Below are 25,701 nucleotides of genomic sequence, written 5' to 3' on the forward strand. Positions count from 1 at the left end.
ATATTCTACTGGAATTTGGTAATAAACAATAAAAGAAACATTAATTGGTATGTTTATTGTACATAAAAGTACTCTGTGTGTTACTGCGAGTTTCTTTTTGTTTTTTTTTAATGCTGTTTCTGATCACTTCTGAACAGAAGAGAGAAAGAACGCTGTGCAGAGAAATTATTCTGGTGCCCCACGTCATGGTGGTTAAAGAATTTAAAGTGTTCAGGAAAGTCGATTAAACATAGAGTCAAATGAAACTTTCTTTTAAAAGAAGACTAGTCATGCCTTAATATGCTTAATATACTACTATATAATTATGTACGTAAGCTAATAATGATATAAAAATGAAAAGGTGTCTGACCTCTGATGAGACTGACAGAGACAGAGCGTTGAGGACTAGGAAGGGCAGGGTCCATGAAAGCATGTGCTCAATTGCTCCTTGGACCTGGAGCACACTCAGGGGAAGCAAGAGGATATTATAAAATGCTAGGTCCCAGGCATTATTTAAACTCAGAGGGCACTATGGATTAATCACTTCGGATCCAAAATAAGTTCTGGTTTGGATTTTCTTGAGGTTTCAAAGGTAACAAACCAAAACCTACTATTTTCATATTCCAAGGAAATATAACCGAATCCACAACACTCATGCAACGCCAAAAAGTGGCCCAAGCAGCTGTTGCCGCTGAAACCTTTATGTGCTGACTATAATTCGGAGGAAACTTTTTTGGACAAGTGTGGATGAGGGCTTTCTGCGCAGGATTGAATGTTCAAAGTGCTGACACACAGGATGACAGTGTGACATGGGAATCAGTATTTCAGGCTACGTTACTTTAAAAAATAATGTATGACTGCTTCCCAAGAAAAACATACCAAAGAGCCAGGCCTGCCTCTGTGTTTCTGTCAAATGCATACTTGTACTAAGATTCTTTCAAGATAGAGTAGTGGGATTTTCCCACATTACAGTGTCCTGCTGCTTTATAAATAATCTGGCTCCTGTTTTTATTAGATGACATTTTAGGGAATGATGACTTACTCTGTAAAAGTATGATAGGAAGAAACACTAGCAGAGAGATGTAAACAATGACCTTGAATTTTCCAAGGAATGATTTTTCACTAGAACCACAAGATGGCATTGTCTACTATGGGACGGTGTTCTGACACTCGGCAAGAATTGACAACAAAGAATGGAGACAGAGTTGTTTCACATTCCTCATTTCATTTGGAAGATTTAGCACCTCCCTTCCACATCAGCTTTATTCACTGTGTGTTGTGGGGTTGTGGAGAGTGTTGGGTTGTAAAGGAGGAGAAATGGGTGGAAATGAGTCTTGTGCAGCCTCAAGTAGGTCACTGAAGGGCTATGATGAAATAAAGAGCCACGGAAGTGTCTGTAAGAACCAAAGTGCTCCCAACTCCCATAACACCAGATTTAAAGACTCAGCTTGTGTTTCCACATCAACACAGAGGATATTTAGATGTGACGCCCTGGTAGTTCAAGCAATTCAGATATTTGTTTAGAACAGTCATACCCAAGCTTCATACCCAAATTTCCACTATACTATGTGTAGAATGGAATGCAGTCTCTCATCTCGCGTCTCCAATCTCTGTACATGATGCCATAGTGTAAAGTATAAGGAACAAATTCATAGCAAGTATAATGCATACATTGAAACTTGTACTTTAGAAAAGTTGCTCATTTTAAGCCTCATGACAACCCCATAGGTAGGTTTTACAGATGAGGAAATTAAGGCTCAGAAAGGCAAAGAAACTAGTCTTCACTCATAAGGTGGTGTTCTGTGACTAATCTCAGACTAATCTAGTCCTAATAACCATGTGCTTGGCACATTACTGTACTGTTTTCAAATAGAAAGATACTGTGTAACTAAGCAAACCTGAGACAATGCCAATGTTCTCTTTTTAGCTTCAGTGTACCTGTCTGTATCAAGGGGTTTGGTCACAGGTTTTGAGCACCCGTAAAGGAGAAACTATGTCTGCCTCACGCTTCTGTTCTTCAATGTTCTGGTTGAGATGTCCAGTCAATATAAAAATAAGGCAATTGGATAATTTTACTTTGTCCTTCATCTCACCTAAGAGGCTGACCTCTAGAGACTGCATCATCTGGGCTTCAGTTGGGTTTGTCCAATGTGAAGGCACAAGCAGAAGATCCCATGGAAGAAGAAGAGAGAGGTTGGGGTATGTATAACTCACACTTCTTCTGGATTTATCACAATCATGCCAATCACTGCATCTTCTTATGATTTCTATTGTGGCGTCTCTTCCTTGGCTGTAGCTCTCAACTGGGCTCTAGGAACCCCATTGCTACCCTTGCCCTGTTACTAGTGCCCAGGTATCTCAATACCCCTTGTTAGTTCCCTTAACTATACCCATACCTCTATAATTTTTTGTTTCATTAAAAAAGTATTCATAATTCCCTCACGGAGATGTTATCTGTTTTCTGTTGGACCTTGAGTTATAAAGGCAAGAGAGAAAGAAGAGCTTCCACTAACCTAAGCATCACCTTGGGTAGCCTCAGAAACTACAGAGCTGAGTGGAAGTGCATTTGACATCAAGCAGATGGAGTAACCTTATGGAGAGTCACCTTGCATTTCTGAATCCCTATGAAAGATGGATATTGTAATGGCTGCTTTGCCTATGCTTAGTGCAGACAAGATACAATTCAATCCAGCAAGTATTTTCTTGAGTTCCTATTATGTGCTAGCACTGTGTTGGAGTAGAAGCCACAGAGGTAAAAAACAATCTCTTCCCTTAAGGAGCTCATAATCTAGAAGGGAAGATAGAAGATAGAGAAGAGAGTCAACAATTCCAGGGGAGACATGCTGAAGAGTCAGAAAGGAAGCATCCTTTATTTACAGTTTGGGGGAAGATGGTAGTATTCAGGATAGCTTGGCTTTGTTATGGTAACAACTCAACCCTGAAACCGAAGGGGCTTAACACAACATGATTTACCTGCCTGTCTCTCTCTCTTGTTAATTAATATTGGGCAACCTTCTTGTAGCTATATAATTTGTAACATGTGGCCTCCAATGTTCTATGTCAGAGAAAGAGAAGGATGGAAGCAACACATGAATGGGGTTGGCCCATAAGTAACAAAGTCACTTTTGTTCACAGAAGTCAGAACTAAATTTTGCCACAAGGATTCATGGGATTTTTTTTTAGAGGAGGTGACAGTTGAGCTTGGTCTTAAAGAATAAGAGGAAATTATAGATAAGAGATCTGATGATAAAGAGAGGGAAAGGTGTTACAGACAAAGAAAAGGACATGTTTAAAGGTAAGGTACCAAGGAAGTATGGAGTCTTCAGGGAAATGCATATATTTTGGCATGGGTGAAACCCAGGAGGCCTTGAGAGGTCGAGGCAGGACAGGAAGGCAGTAGTCAGGGGATAAAGGGCTTCATTTGCCATGGGTAGGATTTAGATGCTCATCCTCAAGGTTTGAGGAAACATTAGAAAACTTCAAAGGTGGGGAAAGTAACATGAGAAACATACAATTTTAAAACAATTTTCCTCCTACCAGGGATGAGAACATATATCAGAAGGGAGTGAACTGGAAAGCAAAGGGACTCGGGTATAAATCCAGACACAAATGGGAAGGGTCAGAAGAAAGGAAGCAGGGGTGGGGTGAAGAGAGTGTGATGGATTTGGTGCTACTTCAAGTTGGACTTCAAAAAACTCTGTAACCTTGAGGGGAAGCACGAAGAGTCTCAGATGAACTTCACGACTTCTGACTTATGTTCATGAATGGAACATGTTATGTCCCTGAGCCAGGGAGCGTATATTGAGGAGCAGAAGATAAAGGGGACAAATAGAACTCCCTTTGAGACATGACGAGGTTTAGGTTCTACAAGATGCACAAGTGGTGACATCTAATAAATAATTGGAACAAGATCAGACCTTGGCGGTAGATACAGAACTGAGAGTCAACATAGGTGGTCACTGAAGCCTGGAGAACAGGCGAGGTGTCTATGAAGAACGGGTAACAGAGCTCAGGATGCACCTCTATGAGATATGACAGGGAGTGGGTACTCGTAAATAATGAGCTCCAGGGGAAACCTTGATTGATGGTAAACTATGAGTACAAAGGCAACACTCAGAAGTGAAACACGGATCAGTATGAGGGAGAGCGTGAGGGTGAAGGAAAAGGATATATTATCAAATGATTAGTCTGTGAGTGGAAGAAAAAGAGAAAAATAATGAACTTCACATTGCAAAAGAGGTCCTCGTAAGTCAGAGAGACACAGGTAAATAAGGCAGCAGATCTGAAAAGGTCTGAGTCAGCAAATTAGAAAGGGCTGAGTGTGCAACTATGAAACCATCTTGGTTAATATTCCTAAAAACAAATCAGTTTGTCAGTGTTCTCCCTTCCTAATGCCTACCAGGTGGACAGGGATTCAGACATTTTTCTAACCTCTGGTGCACTATATAGAGCAAATCTGGAAACTTTTAATTTGATAAATCTGGGAATTTCCCAGGCAGCAAATCTAAAAATCTCTAAGTAATATATATATATATGTGTGTGTGTGTGTGTGTGTGTGTGTGTGTGTGTGTGTGTGTGTGTATTTAATTTAGGGCTTACGATATTCCATGTACAGACCCAGTGTCTTATGTTTGCTACCTCGTTTAATTCTTTGAAAAGGGTATTATTATTCCCATTTCAGATATAAGAATCAAGGGCTCAGACAGATAATGTGGCACATCTAAGATTGAACAGCTGGCAAAGGACAAAGACAAAGCAGCGGCCTGCAGCCATCCTACCTCCTATAAGTTCTGAAATCAGAAATACCCCTAATCAATAGAGCTCTGAAAATTGACAGGTGAGTAAATTTAAAAATCACTGACTCTACACCTTAAAATTATGATCTATGATTTTCTCACCCCTTCTTCATTTGCCATTAATGTTGGTGGTTTCTCCTTCTATTATTGACTCTTTAAAACCCATGAACATTAGTTATTAAACAGCACCTCACTCCACCCACAGATCCCTATTTGACTTACTCTAAGTGCAAGGGGACTAGAGACTAGAAAACTAGGTACCCAAGTAACCACTGCATGGGAATGATCTTTCACGTTATGCAAACGTGCCCTCTTCCCATTGGCTCTCCTGTTTATACATCCATAGTGACTAAAGGAATGGGGAAATTGTAGTCCAAGGATTTAGAGTGTTCAGGAAAACCAATTAAACATATAGAGTCAAGTGACACAAACTTTTTTTAAAAGATGGGAGGGGCTTGGGAGGGGGTTGACGGTAGTCATGGGGCTGTAGGGTAGAGCATAAGGAATATAATCAATAATATTGTAATAACTATATATGGTGCTGGATGGGTACTAGATCTAGTTGGGTGATAGATGGGAAGGGGGTTGGGACAGGGTGGAAAAGGTGAAGGGATTAAGAAACGCAAATTGGTAGTTACGAAATAGTCACAGGGATGTAGAGTACAGAGAAGATAATCAATAATATGGTAAAAACTTTGTGTAGTGCTAGCTGGTTCTAGTCAGGGGATCACTTCCTAAATTGTACACATGTCTAACCACTATGCTGTACACTTAAAACTAATATAATATTGAATGTCAACTCTAACTGAAAAATTTAAAAAGGGGGGGAAGGTCAATAATATTGTGATAGCGTGGTACAGTATCAGATGGTTGCTGGACTTACCGTGATCACTTTAGCAGAGGGATATAATCAATAATGTGATAATACCTGTATAGTGCTAGGTGGGTACTGTTGATTTCCTTAAGAAAAATAATTTGAAACAAATATATAGATATATGTTGATAGTCATTAAATGTGGGTGGTAGGTTCACTGGCATCTAGATATTGTTCTCTATACTTCTGTGTATGTGTAAAATATTTTATGATTAAATATAATACTCATGATATCCTGTGATGTACTGGGAGAACGAAGTTATGAGTTAGTTCTGAGAACCTGGGAATTATTCTTCTAGGGCTAAAGATGCTAAAAATGCAGTGAAATGCTAACTTTCACTGTGTAGCTCTGAAATATTTTATGCTCCCTCTTCAGATTATTGCACTTACATCCAGCAGTCTCTATCTTCTCCAGCCCTGATCTGTTTCCCCTTATCCTTAGCTCTGTCTAGTCAAAGGCATTAGCTACTGGTTACATCCAAATTCAGGCAAAGCCAGTTCCCAAGTCTAGACATAGCCACAGGACAACATGTAAAACAAAGGAAGGAAGGAAAGAAAGAAGGAAGGAAAGAAAGAGTGAGAAATTGGTTCCCCACCAAAGAATCTAAAGCCTTCTCAAGGAAAGAAAGATTATTATAAAAAGCTAGGCCCAAGAAGAACTGTAAGAATTATATAGAACAAATCCTAATTTTACAAAGAAGGAAATCCTCCAGAGAATGGCTTTTCTCAGTTATAAAGACTAATTAATAGTGAAACCTGGACATGGGAGAGGACCCAGAATCCTACTCCAGGAATCTTCATACTGCAGCACCCATGACACTAACAGAATTTTGGAGCTAGACCAGAGCCTGGAGGTCATCCAATCCACACCCTTTATACTATAAACACAAGAACCAAGATTTCTAATAATCCTCGCACTGAAGAATTTAAGTTTCCAAGCCAGCTTCATCCACTAAAAAATTTATGGTTTGTAATTAATGAATCTGAGAATCTCACTCTTGAATATAAAAATTGGTAAATCACTTAATCTGTGAATCAATGAGTGGAATGAATTCTGAGAACCACTGAGTGGTCTAATGCAAGACTCTTGAGTCATCTCTGTACTTACTGTGTACTCTGTTTGGCAGCTTTCTCCATCTTCTTTGTCTAGATCTAGAGCAATACTGTTCATCCATCCATTCACCTTCCACTTCCTTTGCAGTCTTCCCTGCCATGCTGATGTTGACTTGGGTCTCCCTTCTCTTCATCACCACATAATTTTTACAAGTGACTAAAAATAAAATCATATATGATAAGTGTTATAACACAATTTTACCCTCTCTCCCCCCGTTAAATTACAAGTTCCTTGGGAACATGTGCCATGGTCTGACTAATCAGTAAAAAATAGTGCACAGTCAATAGATATTTATTGAATAAATTAATGATTCATTCTCAGTGATACTTATGTTTCCCAGAAACAATTAGATTTACTCAGTATTATTACTGACTCCTAAATTCTTAGAATTAATTTTGGTCTATGATAAAACTCCCCATAGATTGTATCATGAAACAAACTTTGAAGAGCTCTGGCTGAGCATTCTTCCTTCAGTTGTGAGTTGGACAGAGATGGAATAGTCTACCTCTAGAAGCAGTTCTCCATTCATAGGAAATGTTTAAGAAGGAGTGGGAAACATTCAGGAAAAGGTGTCTTAGAGGAAATTTGAACACTGGATAAGGGTTGGGCTAAGTAGTCTTCAATATTCCTTCTACCCAGGATATCTCCTGAGACTCAGATTGTTGGTAGAAGGACCAGTCCATCAGTCCATGAGTTATTCACTCATTAGCAGGAACAGGGGAAACACAAAGCAGGATAGACATGATAGTAGCTTAGAGGAACTGAGTCTAACAGAGAAACCCACTCAATTCTTTGAACAGCCATAGAAAGAAGCAGGATCACCCTTTTCTGGGTTGCCCAATAGGCAGCATGAAGTTAAGAGAACGTTATGCAAGTACTATGCCAATGGTAGAAAGAACATTCTAAGAGCTAAACCAGTGTAACGGTGGAATAAGTTCCCTAATGTAGGAATGAGTTCACTTTTCTTAGAGGTAGTCAACAAAGAGGTTGATGACCAACGGCCTGGGATGCAGTTGGGTGGATTTTTATTCTCATTGGAAGGCCAAGTTATATTTAGGATGTCCACATATCCTGGTTTTCCCAGGAAAGATCTAGTTTACATCTGTTTTTTCTAGCATAATTATTAGTTCTGTCCCATTTCACTTTTAAAAATATTCCAGTTTGGAAGATAAATCATACGGTTGCCCTATTTATATTAGATGACTCTAAAATCCCATTCAACTTTAATAATCTTGCTCAATGTTTTGCGTAGGGATAGGGACTTTATAAAAGAAGGAACATGTTGGCTGGGTTAGAGAAGGGGATTTTAGACTGAAGGAGATAGTCCCTAAGAGTCCATTGGATTATCTCTTCTCTTCCATGACTACAACTATCACTATCTGTGAAAAAAACCTCAAACCCATGTATTTATCTCTATCATCGCTACTAGGTCATGAATTCTGACTGACCTCATGGAGAGTATCATTTTGATGTTCTATAGGCACCTCTAATGCAACACTTTGCATAGTTTCGGGGAAAATACTGTAAGAATTTGTTACAGGAGATTTTTCTGAAAATGCATATCTTTCATAACAAAAACTCATATGGACATAGTAATAAAATTAAATACATGTATTAATATATATATTACATGTTGATTTACAACAACTTGTGCAAAGCTTCTTGATCTTATCGCAGAATCCAAGGAATTGTACAAAGTGAGACTATTCTATGGTCAGTCTCATACTGTAACAAAAGATTAAAGTTCTTAGCCTGGTGCTATGTACTTTTTGCTTCCTCAATACATATTTAAATGATAATGGAGTCTTAAATTGGGAAAGTGTGGATGTTGGAAATGTATATATTTTCCTGTCTCTAAGTGATATTTTTGAGTATCAGAGCTGAAGAAGGGTCACAGACTTTAACACATATTCAAAGTTTTGTCATAGCTCTCTCCAGGGTGCCCTTGAGGAAATTTGAAAATGTCTATTGTGAAAATGAAAACACTGCTTGTAGCTGCAGCCCAACAAATTCTTTGGAGAAACACTAGTGAATTATTAAGTAAAAGAGTCAGAAACTAGGCCAACTTGCCATGATATGGATGCATTCGGCATCAATGAGTGCCGTCTGACGCAACTCATCTCATCCCAGAGAATTAAAAATTTCAAGAGTTCAGAGTTATAAAGTCCTAAAATTGTTGAAATGCCTGGGGTTTATAATCCAGCACTGGAAATGATGGCATTTCACATCACCTGGGCACTCATTAGAAATGCAGAATCTCGGGTCCCACCCTATCCTGCTAAATCAGCATCTGCATTTTGGCAAGTATGGGAACTTAAAAATATTCATCACAAGAAAAAAAAAAATCTGTAACTATGTGAGATGACAGATGTTATTGTGATAATCATTTCACAATATATACATATATCAAATCATTATGTTGCACATCTTAAACTTACACAATGTTATATGTCAATAATATCTCAATAAAACGGAGGGTGGAGGTGAGAAACACTAACCTAGGGCACTGACTGACAGGAAGCCTATAGGCCTGGATTCAGACCGGACTCTGCCAATCATTGTAGGACTTAAGTTGCAGGATTAAACCACACATCATGCTGACACAGAGGTGGGGGTCCCCTGTATGTTCATTCCCTCGCTCGCACACTGTACAAAATCTGTCCCAGCCTTGGTCAGCCCAGAAATGGGCTTCTCTACCCATCTCCTGCAACTCCTTTGACCCTGACTGGGTGCCCTTCTTAGAAAATATCCACAGACCGTGACCTAGAAAGACCCACTTGGTCCATGACTCATGATCATCTTCCCACCCTCCACCTTCCTTCTGAAGATTTGTAAAAGCGTTCCTCTAGGGGGGAAAACGTCCGAGAAGCAGAACCTGGCTCTGTGTTTTTCACACAGCCTGTTCGAGGCTTTCGAAGAGCATGAAATGTAATTAACACCGATGTCAAATCTGCAGTTGTTCGTTATGAGGTTATTCAGTGCTATTGTTACCTGACCTATAAGCAGCTGTTGCCAAATAATGTAAATTGTCACTGGAATCTGGAATTATTATATACAAGTGAAATAAATCTGCCTCTCAGATTGCCACAGTACAGAATCTTTCCCTCTCCTGCTCTCAACCCTCGCCGTAGTCTGGTCATGTAAAGCTGTAGTCACACGTCTCATTTTCTTTATTCAATTTCTCTTTTTAAATTTTTTTCCCCTGAGGTTCTGCTCTATTAAACATTTTTATTCCTGCAACCCAGGATTTTTGGCTATGTATAAGACATAGTAAAGAGGTTAATCTGAGCTGCAATAGATCAGATCTGTTACACTCATTCAGATTTATCTGACTCCTTTGCTGGTTCACCAGCTTGAAATCTTTGGCACTGCTTCAGGCCATGTCTCTGGTAGAGAGGGTTTTTTTGTGTGTTTTTTCTTTTTGTTTGTTTAATTTTATTTTAAAGGTTGCTCTGTTTTCATTACAGATGATATGGTTGAATCTCAAACTGCCACAAAGTAAAATGCATATACTAAATTTGATAGATATTTTTCCCCCTGGGGCCATAAAATTGGAAACAAAAGCAATTTAAGGAGCTCTTTTCAAACTTCTGGGACACGCACTGGAAAATATATTACATTGGTTGGCCTTATTTTTGTTCTTGGGTACTGGAGACCTGAAGGCAGCAGCTGTTTTTTGCATATGCTGATATTATTCCTACCGTGATAAATACAGATATACTGCGTGCTGGACAGAGAGAGGCACTGGTATTCGGCCTGGGCTCTCAGGCTCCTCATCAAGGCAAGGATGCTGGAGCTGGCACACAGAGGAATTATTCAGTGACGAAAAATACCAAGAGGTGGTAGAATCCCTGCCGTGAAGGCAAAGAAGAGAGAAGGCAAAGCTGGAAAAGCCCTTGCTCTCCGCGGGAGAGTTGGTCATACTTCCCAGGTTCCCGTGCTTGTCCAGGATTTTGGAGGTCATTTGGGGCTTTTTGATTATCAGGAACAACTGACTTGAAGATGTTTCAAACTGGGTATTGGTGGGAAGTAAGTACACAAGTGCCATGAGTCTAATAGATCATAAGAGAGTTTTTTCTGATAAGATGATGCAATCTTTGCCATTGATGAGTTTTGCTTTGAATTTCAAGCAGGCATAATGCTGGATAATTTAAATTTGAATGGTATTGATTACAACATGATTGGCAGTCCCTGTGGTGCTGGGGGAGCATCTGCCCCTAGGAGGTAAGGCTTTCCTTACCTTACAGAGCTGATGAGAGAAACTACCCTGGGCAACCTGGGGCAGCTCAACACCACATTTTTGTGTCTCGGTTAGTGACACGGTCTCATCTCCAAAGAGTTTCTCTCCCAATCAGAGACAAAAACCCAACATCTTTGGAGCCCTTTATCCCAAGACACAGAGGGGAGACACTTGGAAGGTAACAGCGTACTGACTCCCGTAATCCCTTCAAGTTCTTCTGTCTTTAAGGTAAAAGGTGTCTGCAATACCTTTATGCTCTGAATAATTATTTTCCACAAACCAATCCTTTATCATGTCTTAGGCTGTAGAAGCTGAATCTCAGGGTTGAATGCAGGGCAGAATCATGACTCCATCTTTCCTCAAGAAGAAACCTTGAAGCAGACATAGGAGGCACCGACACCTTAGTTTTCCAATTGGTTTTCCTTATTTCTCTGAAGCCCAGAGATCTAAGCCTCCTGGTCACAAAGGTCCTATTAAATCAATGTTCCTTGCTTTGTGGCTCTGCTGTGTCAAAAGTCCTGGCTGTTTCTAGAAAAAAAGCATGCCCAATTTTACTTATACATACAATTGTTTTGAATCCACTTGTCTGCCTAACTTCAAAGAAAGCATTTGTTTACAAATTAGTCCCCAGTATTTTTTCACTTGGCCTATAAAGTCCCTGTGGCTGTGGAGACACTGACAAAGGTGGGGTCAGGCCATCCTCCATGTGTCTTTCATCTCCACCCAGAACTCCACTGAAGGGACACTCAAGCTTCCCATTTTAGCGTCTGGGAGACACAATTGCTAGGGGAAATGACGGATGGATTACCATGCTGGCTCTGAGGGGGCTGCACAGGCATCAATGTCTCATAAAACTTGTTTTGTTTTTGTTTTTTCTTCCAAAAGATGAAATGAAATCAACTGGAAAGAAGAGTTGCTTACTTGGTTTTATTTTCAAAATGCTCCCGAGGTCAAATAAAAAGATAATGTCTTTAAAAATACCACTCTGACTACTCTGAAGTTTATGGGGTAGCCTGGATTCACAACCCATTGGGTTATGACTAAAAATATTAAGCACCACAGATCTGCTTCTCTGCCACTTGTGCTTTTTATTATAAAGAAAATTGTCTTTGTGATTTCTATAGGAACACACAACTGAATTACCAAAGACTTGTATGAGCATTGTTGGTCCTAAATTTAAAAATGGGTAATTTTTAAAGGTTCATTTATAAGTTGATTTTTTTTTTAGAAGTCAGAACCCATTCCACAAAGAAATAAGATTAGAAATTAAGTGTAGGACTCCTCAAAATCTCCTTAACCCATAATGTATTTATATTATTCTGTGCTTTCAACATAATATAGTTAATAAAAAAATATAAAATAACTTTTTCCACTCTGAATAGTTTTTGTGTGAAAACACATTTTTTAATTAGAGGAAGATGTGGAAGCCAGTGGAAACTGATAAGCAATTGGACACTTTCCAAGGCTTCAGGATATAATGGCAATTGGCAAATTTCAAAACGTGTGGTGTTATTTACTTAATCAGATGTGTTAACAGTCATGCTTATCAGATCATGTTGGGCTCTTCCTTTTTCTCTTTTAATCTTAATTACATCTAAAAAAAAGAAACAAATGAGAGGAAAAGTAGAAAAAGATTTTTTTCTGTGGTGTCTTAGGTGAAAGTTGGACAAGACATATTACAAAAATGCAGTTACCTAAGAAAGTGTTTGTTCATATGAAAAAGAGACTGACCTGAAGTGTGAAATTAACGGATCTGTGGCCAGTAAAATTGCTGAAAAGCATAGAATATAGTCTGTGCAAATCCTCCTTGAAAGAAAGAACATTATGGTAAACCAGTGGTTCTCAAAGTTTGCTTCCCAGACCAGCAGCTCTGCTTTACTACACAGCCTGGCAGCTTGTTAGAAATGAAAGTTACAGGGCCCAACCCTAGACCTGCTGAATCACAAGTTCTGGGAATGCGGTGCAGCAATCTGTGTTTTAACAAGCTGTCCGGGAGACCCTGCAGGCTACAATTTGAGAAGCACTGCGCTGTGGATTGGAGAGTTTCCTAAATGACCACCAGGTGGCTCTGGTGGTCAGGACAGACAGGCTAAGGAAGGAAGTTTGGTGGTGCGCACAGAATTAACGCTACTCTTAAGTAGCTTTGTGGAGGAAGATGACTTACTTATCTGTTGCCTTAAAAATCTTTTTCAAATGGTCAAGAAGGAACTATAAATTAACCGCAACTCACCAACTAAAATTATGGGGCATCTCAAGGTTTGATTTTTATGTCCAGGGTTTGTTTGCAAAACTGAATGTATTTATTAATACGTAGAAAACATAAAATACCTGTTTTCTGTACTGTGATTGCAAATAGTATTACTATTATATAAAAACATTAATTTAGACACTTAAATTATGTCAGAGCTATAGCATGATACAGCTAGCGAAATTAGAAATTAACCCTTAACACAATGTTGGGTTCCACCGCATTTTTTGCCCATTCTTGCTCTAGATCCACGCTCCACTCCTTGAATCTACTTTTGGCTTTGTCTCTGTTACATCCCTTCCGGTTTTTCTAGTTTTGACCCTATCTTTTACTCAATCTCTGGTATTTCTCATTCCCTGTTTTTATAATAGCAACTCAACCTTCATCCCCCGGCTCCCTACTTAAAGGTCAGGTACTGGAGATTTAGGATGGCTTTGGTCCAGTTCCATTGGATGGGGCAGCAGAGAGGGGAGAAAGCTAGAGTGGAGGCCCTCTACTCTAGCAGCCCTTGGACTAGGTGGATTTTTGTGTCTGTCATCTCAAGATACTATTACTTAATAGTTCAAATATTTCTAATAAAACTGTAAACTTATCAAAGAAAAAGCACAACAAAGCTCAATATAAATATTTTGGATTTCTTTTTTGTTGTCGTTGCACCATGTCCCTTATCAAAAAGGATTCTTCACCCACAGGGATTCAAAATCCGAAGTCTTCTGACATAAAAGTCTATTTCAATATCATTGTTTTCCTTTGTAACTCTAGTGTAATTTATCTTATGAATTTTAAAATGGCTTCATTAGACTGCCGAAGGAATCCATGTAAGAGAAAATGAAGAAACTCTGTATAGTACTGTGGGACACTGCCTCTTCATCAGAGGGAGTAATGCTCATCTCTCTGGGCCTCACCAAGGGACAGAAGAAACAGCTGCCCAAGGGCAGAAAGTAAACTGAGTCCCTAGCTAACGTGATCAAGGGTTGTCCTGCTCCCAAATTCACATATGTCTCAAGCCAGCGAGGGGAAATATTCCTGCCAATTCATCAAGGCCATGTCCATGTTAGCCCAGCCTAGTCTCCCCAGAATCCTAAGGCTCATGGTAGGCACTTAATGTAATGAATACATATTATTTCATCAAAATAGAGTGAACTTAACTATGACAAATGAACAGTGCATGACAGAGTATGGGTCAAAGACTTAAGTTCTTATTATGCCATGTTAGTTTTTAAAAATGCCCCCCAAGTAAAAAGAGCCAAGTAAATACTTTTGTCTTACAGCAATGGTGAGGGGCGATTTTGGCATCATCAATATATAAAATACATCTTTTAAAGGGAAAAAGGCATTTCTTGTTTCAGAAGACATTTCATACCATGGTAGGTTTTAGAGCTGGCTTCTGAGGAACAAAATCCATATGTCACTCCTGCCAACGCCAGGTCCTGACATGTCACTAATCTTGGCTGAGAACAACAGTCTGAGAATTTCAGGGCAAAGTCACTAGCTAAAAGGAATCAGATCTTCCATACCCAAAAGAAAATTAAAATTCTATACCTTGGCAGGACTCAGGAAGAATCTACTTCACAAGTGTGGCTGCGGAGGAACTAAGCAATGCTCTTAAAACCAACTCCCCTCCTTACCAATCAGTCTCCATAACTGTCACCGTTTGCGATCACAAATATCATTTTCCCCTATATTATTTTGTTTTCTCCAAACCCGTTTTAGGGGAGTAGAGCAGTATTTGTCCCTTTTTACAGATAAGGAAATAAACAACCTGTTTGTCCATGTTTCCATGATTAATTAGTCCTAGAATTAGAAGGAATCTCTCCACACATAATTGGTGGAGTTTCGATAAGAGCAGAGGGATCCTTTCAGATACCATTAGTTCATCCTTTTAAATTGCTGACTCTAGTTCATTATATGGAAATTTGATTTATCCATTCTCAAGTTGGTGGACATTTAGGTTGTTTTTAGTTTGGGTCTATTTATAGATAAAATTGCTATGAACATTCATATGCAAAAAAGAAGTGCTGGTGACGTACAAGGCTTCGCAAACAGCCCTCTTGGTTTTTAGAACTCTCTTTTTTTTCTCATTCGTTATGAATAGGAGCTCTTATCTCTGGCAGGGAAAATATTCAGCCTTTACCTGAGATGACAACAGAAAAGGCAATCTCTCCTCCCTAATGAAATAAATCAGTTTGTATTTTGTTTGTATTTTGTGTCTTGTTTGTTTATTTGCTTTTGGTGCCACTGATATAGCCACCAGCCAACCAGCCAACAAGTCGGGGAAATTCATGAATTATAGATTTGGAATTGAGGCCTGAAATTTTCACCATAGTTTGAAAGCTGACAATAAAGTATTTACTATAGTGGGAAAAAAAATCATAGGATATAATTTTAAATTAATAGTGAATTTTATGGTACCTTTGTCTGGCTTATCAGATGAGGCAAAAATAATAAGACATTATTTCTCTTAGAAGGAAAGATTCTGTTTCATGTCTCAGTTCTTGAGGAGACAGACATAGTCTCACCAGTACGAGACATACCCTGTAAATTTAAGCTATGCTCTGTATTACAGTCAATGTTGCAGATGGAGGTGGCAATGCTGGCCAAAAGCTGGTCTTTTGAGAGGGGGAGAGGGGTCACAGGATGGGAGATAGAACTAGATGAAAGTCACCCTTAGAATCGAGGCAGAACTCAATGTTTAGGAGCAGACGAGCATGACTGATGGGACTTTATTAACATTTAGAAGGCAGAACACTTGCGCAGGTAAACAAATAAGAACCACAAATGACCATCTGGAGCTGAAAAAAGACTGTGCAATAAGCAGTTACCTACACAGCTTGGCCAAGGCCGGTCACTGCTTGGAAACACAGCAGCCCCAATTCGTAAAATTAGGCGTTAGATCAGATTCCACAAAATACTGGTAGACAAAGGGAGGCTGGAGCCCCACGTTGCAGGCAGAATTTGGAAGTTAGAAAGTTGGGCATTGAGAAATAAGAGAGGAGCTGTAGGAAAAAAAACTTACTGAGTACCTGTTTTATGTAGGGCCTACTGCTAACCATTAAAGGATGGGAGACAACAGGAAATCCAGAGAAAGGCAAAGAAATCCACAAAGGAAAGTGTTTCTCATTTTAGCTGCATTAAAAGTGATCTTAAAAAAACAAACACAAAACTCCTACAGCACTGTGTAAATGATCATGCAACCAAAATGAGGAGGGCAGAGGAGTCCTGTACATCTTGGTGGAGTATTTACCTGACTTCACAACGCACAGCTACCCCTTATTCCCATTTCAACTTCCTTTTCCCCAAGCACTAGATGGCATATGTAGCAGTTCTTAGCGTCCTAGATTGGCCCACTTGGCACTCCATTTCAAGAGTTGTGGGTGGCATCTTAGTGTGGTACCTGTAACTCTGCTTGAGAGAACATGCGAGGCCTACACAGGGCAAGCGAGAATTATCATGTTTCATGCACCACTGGAGGGGGGACCCTCAACTAATGGCAGATGGGAATAGGCTGATAAACCATCTGCCTTCTCTATGTCTTTAGTGCCACAACTTGAACTACCTAACACAAGTCCTACCCTGGCAATACCAACCCTAATCTACTCACAAACACACGCCATACAACTTCTTACGAGTGGTTCCTGGGCTCCACAACTAAATAAAATATTCACTCCAAATCTGCGTCATAGGACCTATTTCTGGGGAAACTTAAGACTGTGTGTATGTGTGTATTTAAAATAATTTATTCAGATTTGATATTTATTGATCAAGTTTACCCTGGCATTTTGCAGGGTTCCTAAGTTGCCAAGCCACAGTGTTCTGGGAGGAGTGAGGTGGGCATGAGATTTGTTGTCTTAGAGCCAGGGGCAGCTGTGAAAGGAGAGTCCTGGGCTCAGACTCTGTAGAAAGAGGAGGCGGAGCCTTCTTTATCAACAGAGAAAATTGGATTTCTGTAAGGTCTACTTACTAAGTGCTTTGAGTTCATCAAATAAACCAAATACGAATTCTCCCTTTTATGTACAACATTTAACAAGCACAAATAACAAGATATTTTAAATAAGTCGAACAAAAATGTCAAAACATTCTGTGGCCGTAAATTAAAATAAGCCAATAAATTGACTTTTGGATGATTAAAACACTATGTTCTTATGTCTGAATATGACTAACCAGAGAGACAAATACATGTAGTATATTGTAAAATCTTATTTCCCTCTTCCCAGAAATCTGTAGTAACAAGGAAGTGGGGGGAGAGGAGAAAGAGAGAATACTTCTTACACTCATTTTAAATTTTGATTTAAACATGTCTCCCGGAAAACATTTTAGCAAGCAATGTACATTTCTCAGCTGCCCTCAGGTTTGAAAGTTTCAACCTATCTTCTATTAGCCTTCTCTCAATTAAATATTTCCTTGGGAAATTGACTGCAAAGCTGCTAACAGTCAAGGGTAAAATAACTTTTTGGTGAAGTAGCCGTATCCATGGGCTGAGGCAGGATGTTGTGTAAGAGCCACAATAAAACTTCCAGGTGCAGAGTGTACAGATGTGGTACTCAGGCTCTCCAATCTACCAGGTAAATGAATAATTTGTGGAGTAGATTATCTCCTGCCAGAGAAGCCTTTGCATGGATTCGAGGATGGAGAATCTCCCGACCCTCTCTCCCCTCCCCCATGCCTGTGATTTTGTGAACTAGGTTGCATTATTTAAATGTAAATTGATGGTTGAGGCATTTTAGTGCGGTGAGCCCATTAATGAGCAAAGTACCTCCAAGTAGCACAGGAAGTAATCCTATGTCACCAGGTAACTAAGGAATCCTGTGGCCGAAGCACCAAAATGCATTCCGTTTGGTCAGAAAGAGAAATGCTTCATAAAGCCTCTTGGAAGCAGAAGTCTAGGCTGTATTGCCTATTGAGCAGGACAGAGAGTGAATCAGAAATGAGGGGGGGGAAATGAAAGGGCAGAAGACCCAATTCTCACTTAAATGCCTGAAATACACTGCAGTGAGGAGTGTTCCCACAGAAACATTTGTGAACTGTTTCTCCTCGTACCTGTCTTTGGGAATTAAATGCTATAAATTGATCTGGCATTCCTAGATAATTTTTACCCTGGATATTTAATATCTCAAACACCATCCATTCAGTTTGTCTGTTTGTAGTGCCCAACTTGCAACAATTACTAAAAAATGTCATGAGTAAATCTCCCTTGATTTCAAAACACAGGATTGCCAGGGAAACAGTCTGAGGTCTGATTTCAAGTCAGCTATCTGCAAGCAAGAAAGGCTGCCAATGGATGGGTCACCAGAGGATCCCAGGATGAAAGCACTAGAAGTGTGATGGCAGCTGCCACCCATCCACCTGGGGTCCCTATCAAGGAGCAAAAACAGTAAGAGGAGGGAGAGGAGCAGTTAGTATTTCGTAAGCACCTATTATATGCCAGACATTATGTGAGGTGCCGTGTGTACACACACACACACACACACACACACACACACACTATCAATCAATCTATCTATATCTATATCTATATATAGGTATGCTTCAATTTAATAAATACAATTTGCTGTGCTAAGAACATTATATAGTTACTATATAATTAAGTTATAGACACATAGATTGTTACTGGAAGAATTAATATTTAAATATCAACCTATTCTTTTTTCTGTCATGAAAACTCCTTATGTATTTTTCTTTCTCCCCCTTATGCATCAAACAGAGATATGGCATAAATGCCATCCACAGGCGTATGTGAGTATCATAAAGTTTGGCCGGACACTTCCTGAGGACTTAAACGCACGATGGGATATGTTTAGACATGTAAAATATTAGCACATGAAGGGATCTTAGGAACCATAGACGTCTGTTACTTACTGGAAAAAACCAATGATCAGAACTACGTGCCTGAGGTCACACAGACTCTTAGAGAACAGGAACTAAAATCCAAGCGACTTCATTAACAAATCAGGGCTCTTTGTGCTGTATAAACCTCCCTCCATTAAATGTGTCAGAAGTGTTCATTCAGTATTAAACAACAAACCAACAAAAAGCTCCTTGTTTTAAAAAATAGAGGAAAATAAAATATAAAGGGAATTAGGTATTCCAGAAGTTCTCTAGACTCTTATCTCTGGGTCATGAACTTTGTCTCAGTCTCAGATTCTGATGAGTTTGGACAAATTCCAGAGGTCTCAGTACATATGTGTGAAATGCAAATGTTCACGTTCTAGTGGTAATAACTCAGTCGAGTGTCAGGCATACAAAAAAACCATGCATTGGTCCAGTCTGGTGTACCCTCTGCAGCGATTTATGGGGCTGCAGAGGGGAGGTGGTCTGGGGTGAGATTTTGTGCCTGGTAGGACCTTCCTGGTGGTTCTATGCAGTCACTGCTATTGCTGCACTTGACCCCGCAGCATCATCCTATAGAAATCCTGTCCCAGGCAGAGTTTAAAATTATCCATATTTACCCAGAGAAAGAGCAACTCGTTCTTGCTGTCACTTAAATCATTGCAATAAGCTTCACAGAGCTTTGCCTGGGAAAGAGAAAAACGAGTCTCTGAATTTGTGAGCACACGAGGCAGCATGAGAAAGAGCAGAGAGAATTTCTCTGATGTCAGAGGCCTGGCCCCCTCCTCAGTTAGCTGTGGGCCTCAGACAAGGTCCTTCTCTCTGGATCTCAGGGAATCCACCTGTGAAATGAGAAAGTTAGAGGATGGTTTGGAAGTATCCTTTCAAGTCAATGGGTCAGCCTCTGTTTACTGAGTACCTAGCTGGGTGCTATGCCCTAGGGATGCAAAGACGAATAAGGCAAGTCCCTGCATCAAGGAGCCCACTGCCTCCTGGGGGCAATAGCAAACAGTACTATTAATCACAGCAGCACTCTGTGCTCTTGGCACTCCATCTGCTTTAAGCTGCTTAATTCTCACGACAACCCGATAAGATAGATAATATCAGATGTAATTCTCATCCCCAACTGACAGAGAGGAAATTGGGGTTCACACAGAATCCATCACTTGCCCAGGTCACGTGTTTAACTGATAAGTACGTAAAGTACCTTGGAGACACTGAAGGGAGAGTCAGAGATGACTCTAAAGGAGGTGAGATTCACGTTTGCTCTGATGTACGAACAGGACTTTACCAGGTAGAGAAGGGATGGCAGAGAGGGCAAGGCCACTCCAAACGAAAGGAACAGTATGTGCAGTGGTATGGAGGCATTAAGTACGCAATGAACAGTTAAGAGGTTTTTCATTGCTAGTGTGTAGAAATGCAAATGATTTATATATAACGTTAATCTTGTGTGCTGTAAATTTGCTGAACTTGTTTATTATCTCTAATAATATTTGGTGGATTGTTTCGGGGTTTTGATTTATAAAATCATATCATCTGTAAGTAGAGATAGTTTTACTTTTTCCTTTCCAAATGGAGGGCCTTTTATTTCTTTTCCTTGCCTAATTGCCCTGGTGAAAACTTGCAGTGTAATGCTGAACAGAAATGGTGAGAGTGGACATCAAAATCTTGTTCCTGATATTAGGGAGAAAGCTTTCAACCTTTCACCATTAAATATATTAGCTATATGTTCTTGTGTATGCCCTTTATCAGGTTGAGCAAGTTCCCTTTTATTCCTAATTTGTTGGATGTTTTTATTATGAAAGGATTTTGGCAAATACTTTTTCAGTATTGACTGAGATAATCCTGTGAGGTTTTTCTTCATTCTATTATTACATTGATTGATGCTCATATACTGAACCATCCTCAAATTCCTGGGATAAATCCTATTTGGTCATGGTGTATAATATTTTTAATATGCTCCTGGATTCCATTTACTAGAATTTTGTTGATAATTTTTGCATCTATGCTCTTTATGAATATTGGTCTGTAGTTTTCTTTTTTTTTTTAAAGTAATTGCAGTTTTTGCAATTTTTTTTTTTTTAACCTTTAAAACAGGAGTTACTTTTTTTTTTTTTTTAGATTTTATTGGGGAAGGGAACAGGACTTTATTGGGGAACAGTGTGTACTTCCAGGCCTTTTCTTTTTTCCAAGTCAAGTTGTTGTCCTTTCAGTCTTAGTTGTGGAGGGCACAGCTCAGCTCCAGGTCCAGTTGCCATTGCTAGTTGCAGGGGGCGCTGCCCACCATCCCTTGTGGGAGTTGAACCGGCAACCTTGTAGTTGAGAAGGTACACTCCAACCAAATGAGCTATCTGGGAGCTCAGAGGCAGCTCAGCTCAAGGTACTGTGTTCAATTTTAGTTGCAGGGGGCACTGCCCACCATCCCTTGTAGGGACTTGAGGAATTGAACTGGCAACCTTGTGGTTAAGAGCCCACTGGCCTATGTGGGAACGAACTGGCAGCCTTCAGAGTTAGGAGCACGGAGCTCTAACCGCCTGAGCCACTGGGCCGGCCCCGGTCTGTAGTTTTCTTATGATGTCTTTTTGCTGGCTTTGGTATCAGGGTAACACTGGCTTTTTAGAATGAGTTAGTAAGTGTTCCCTCCTATTTTGGAAGAGTTTGGGAAGGGGTTAATTGTTCTGAAAATATTTGGTAAAATTCACCAGTAGAGTCAACAAAACGGGGCTCTTCTTTGTGGGACGTTTTTTGATCACTGACTCAATCTTTTTATTTTTTATATGTCTATTCATATTTTGTTTCTTCTTGAGTCAGTTTTGATAACTTGTGTGTGTAGGTTATCTAATTTGTCGATATATGGTTGTTAATAGTATTGTCTTAATATACTTTTGATTTCTGAAAGGCGAGCAGTAATGTCACCACTTATTCCTTATCATGGTAATTTTGTTCTTCTCTAAAGATTTGTCAAAGAAGAGTTACAAACCAAAAATTCATTAATATTTACCTTATATTTATTCATGTAGTTAACTTTACCAGTGTTTTTATTTCTTTGTTTGGATTTGAGTTACTGACTATTGTCGTTTCATATCAGCCTGTATGACTCCCGTTAGCATTTATTTGAGGACATGTTTACTAGTGATGATCTCTGGGTTTAACGAAATATGGAAAGCTTTTGGCTGTTATTTTTTAAATACACTTTTGGCCCCATTCTCTCTCACTGCTCCTTCAGGCATTTCCATTATGAAATGTTGGTATGGTTGATGGTACCCACAAGTCTCTTAGGCATTGTTCACTTTTATTTCATTCTGTCTCCTTTATACTACTCAGACTGGATAATTTTAATTATCTTATCTTCAAGTTTACTGATTCTCTCTTCTGCCTACTTTATCTGCTGTTGAATCTACCTAGTGAAATTGTCATTTCAGCTATTGTACTTTTCAATTCCAGAATTTCTGTCTGGTTCATTTTTTTAATTTTTATTTTTTTAATTCTCTATTTGGTGAGTCACCATTCTCACACTTTTCTTTAACTCCTTAAGCATATTTAAAATAGGCAATTTAATGTCTTTGTTTACTAAGACAAATATCTGAGCCTCCTCTGGGATAATTTCTATTAATTGTCTTATGTATGGACTATATTTTTTTTTTTTATTTGTATGTGTGCTTTGTGATTTTTTGTTGTTGTTGAAAGCAGGAAATTTTGAATATTATAATGTGGCTATTATAGAAATCAGATGCTCCTGTCTCCCAAGCATTTACTGTTACTGCAATAGCTATTGTTATTTGTTAGTTTAATGACTTTCCTGAACTAATGTTGTAAACTTTTTATTCTTTGTCATGTGTGGCCATGGAAGCTTCTGTTCCGTTAGCTTAGTAGTCAATTGGTGATGCAGCAGAGATTTATCAAAGAAATGGAACACACAGACACACATATGTATGCACAACATTGACATACAGGTACACATAAACATACATCATCCAGTCTTTACACATGGTCTCTGTATGTGTGTTGGGGCATGCCTTCAACACTCCTACAAGCAGTTTACAACTCTGCTTTAGCCTTTAGATCCTGCTTGCACAGAACCTGAAGTTCAGCCAGAGGTAAAAGTTTACAGATCTTTCAAGTCTTCTGAATGTACACCCAGACTTTGGAATGTATGTGGTCTTCTAGGGAATATGTAGCAGCTTTTCAAAGCCTTTATTCTCCAAATCCTCTCATTCCCCCAACCTTTCTTCCTAAGATTTTTAGTTAGTCTATTGTTTACGCCAACTGTTAACCCTTGCCCCAGGTGACAGTGACTACAACACTTGTTTTCCAATGTTTTTAACAAAGCTTCAACTGCTTCCTTTAGCCATTTGTTCAGGTAGGTCTACAGAGCACAGATTTTCTTTGTTTACCTTCATCCTATAATGTCTTGACTTTTATTCTTGAAGAATATTTTTCATTGGGTATAAAATTCTGAGTTAATATTACTTTTCTTTCAGCATCTGAAAACTATTGGTGCCACTTCTTTCTGGCCTGCATCATATTTTATGAGAAACCCAATTGTCATATTAATTTTTGTTGTTCTCCTATAGATAAGGTGTTGTCTTCTCTGGCTGCTTTAATTTTTTTCTATCTTTAGTTCTCAGAAGTTTAATTAAAATGTGTGTGGAATTAATTTCTTTAAATTCTGTTAGAGGTTCACTTCTTGAATCTGTAGGTTTATATCTCTTGCCAAATTGGGAGATTTCGGCTTTTATTTATTCAAATACTTTTTAGATTTATCCTCTTTTTCTTCTCCTTCTACGACTCTGATAACACAAATCTTAGATCTTTTGCTGAATTCCACAGGTTTCTAAAGCTCTGTTCACTATTTTTTTCAGTTTATTTTCTCTCTGTTTTTCATGTTGGGTAATTTCTATTGTTCTACCTTCCAGTTCATGGATTCTTTCCTCTGTCACTTCCAGTCCATGACTGAGACTATCTTTTCAGCTTTTATTTTTGTTATTGTAATTTTTTAGTTCTAAAGTTTTCATTTGTTTCTTGTTTATATCTACTGTTGTTATGCATTGATTTTCTATTTTTTTTCATTTGTTTCAAGCATGTTGCTAATTGCTCACTGAAGTATTTTTATCATAACTGCTTTAAAGTCTTTGTCAGATAATTCTAAATTTTCTGTTACCTTGGTGTTGGTATCTATTAATTGTCTTTTATCATTCAGGTTGAGATAATTCAGGTTGAAATTAAAAGCATAGAAAAAGATATATCATACAAATACTAATCAAAGGAAAGCAAGAGTGGCTATATTAATATCAAAGCAAATAAAATTATCAGAGACAGAGAGAAGATTATATATTGTAAGAGTTATTACACTAAGAACACATAATTTTAAATGTTTATGACCAAAATTTGCTGGAAAATACGTGAAGCAAAATCTGATGGAACATAGCAGAGAAATAGATAAATCGACAATTACTGCTGGAGATGTCAGTACCCCCTCTCAAAAATTTAGAGAACAACTAGACAGAAAATTGAAGATGTAGAACTCAACACCACCATCAACCAAAATGATTGACATTTAAAGAACATTTCATATTACACCAGAATACATCTTCTTTTCAAGTACCCACAGAGCACATACCAAGAAAGACCAAATCCTAGGCCATAAAACAAAACTACACAAATTTAAAATAATTGAAATTATACAAAGTATGTTATCTGACTTCAATAAAATCTACTTGAAATCAATAACAGATAGATACCAGGAAGCTCTTCAAACATCTATAAACTAAACAATACGCTTCACTTCTAAATAATCCATGAGTCACCGAGGAAATAACAAGGAAGAACAATTTTAAATACATTGAACTCAACCACAACAGAAAACAAACAATTTAATTAAACAATGCGCAGAGGACATGAACAGATACTTCTACCAAGAAGACATACAAACGGCCAACAGCTATATGAAAAAATGCTCAACTTCACTAGCTATTAGGGAAATGCAAATCAAAATGACAATGAGATACCACCTTACACCTGTTAGAACGGCTATTACCAACAAGACAAGTAACAAGCGTTGGAGAGGCTGTGGAGAGAAAGGAACCCTCATACACTGCTGGTGGAAATGTAAATTGCTACAGCAACTATAGAAAACAGTATGGAGGTCCCTCAAAAAATTAAGAATAGAATTACCATATGACCTAGCAAACCCTCTTCTGGGTATCTACCTAAAAAATCTGAAAATATTTATCCATAAAGATATATATATACCACTATGTTCACTGCAGCATATTTACAGTTGCCAAGACATGGAAACAACAAAAATGGTCTTTGAGAGATGATTATATAAAGAAGATGTAGTATATATACACAATGGAATACTACTCTGCCATAAGGAAAGATGAAATACTGCCATTTGTGACAACACGGATGGATCTTAAGATTATCATGCTAAGTGAAGTAAGTCAGACAGAAAAAGTTGAGAACCATATGATTTCACTCATATGTAGGCTATAAAACTGAAAGCAACAAAGGAACAAGACAAACATACAAACAAAAACTCATAGACACAGACAACAGTTTAGTGGTCACCAGAGGGTAAGGCGCGAGTGGGAGGGTAGAAGAGGGTAAAGGGGGTCAAAT

At 38.7% G+C, this 25,701-nt stretch overlaps 1 long non-coding RNA gene across 1 annotated transcript in view; it reads right to left on the reverse strand.

Annotated features, from left to right (window-relative positions):
- The window catches only part of LOC141571343 (uncharacterized), a 361,216-nt gene that overhangs the window by 143,602 nt on the left and 191,913 nt on the right, over positions 1-25,701 (reverse strand). The window contains exon 3 of the long non-coding RNA XR_012496105.1: positions 6,758-6,919. This is a non-coding gene — a long non-coding RNA (uncharacterized LOC141571343). The remainder of the gene's footprint in view (positions 1-6,757; positions 6,920-25,701) is intronic.

Source organism: Rhinolophus sinicus, linkage group LG04 (genome assembly GCF_036562045.2).
Source record: "Rhinolophus sinicus isolate RSC01 linkage group LG04, ASM3656204v1, whole genome shotgun sequence".
In the NCBI taxonomy this organism is placed as follows: Eukaryota; Metazoa; Chordata; class Mammalia; order Chiroptera; family Rhinolophidae; genus Rhinolophus; species Rhinolophus sinicus.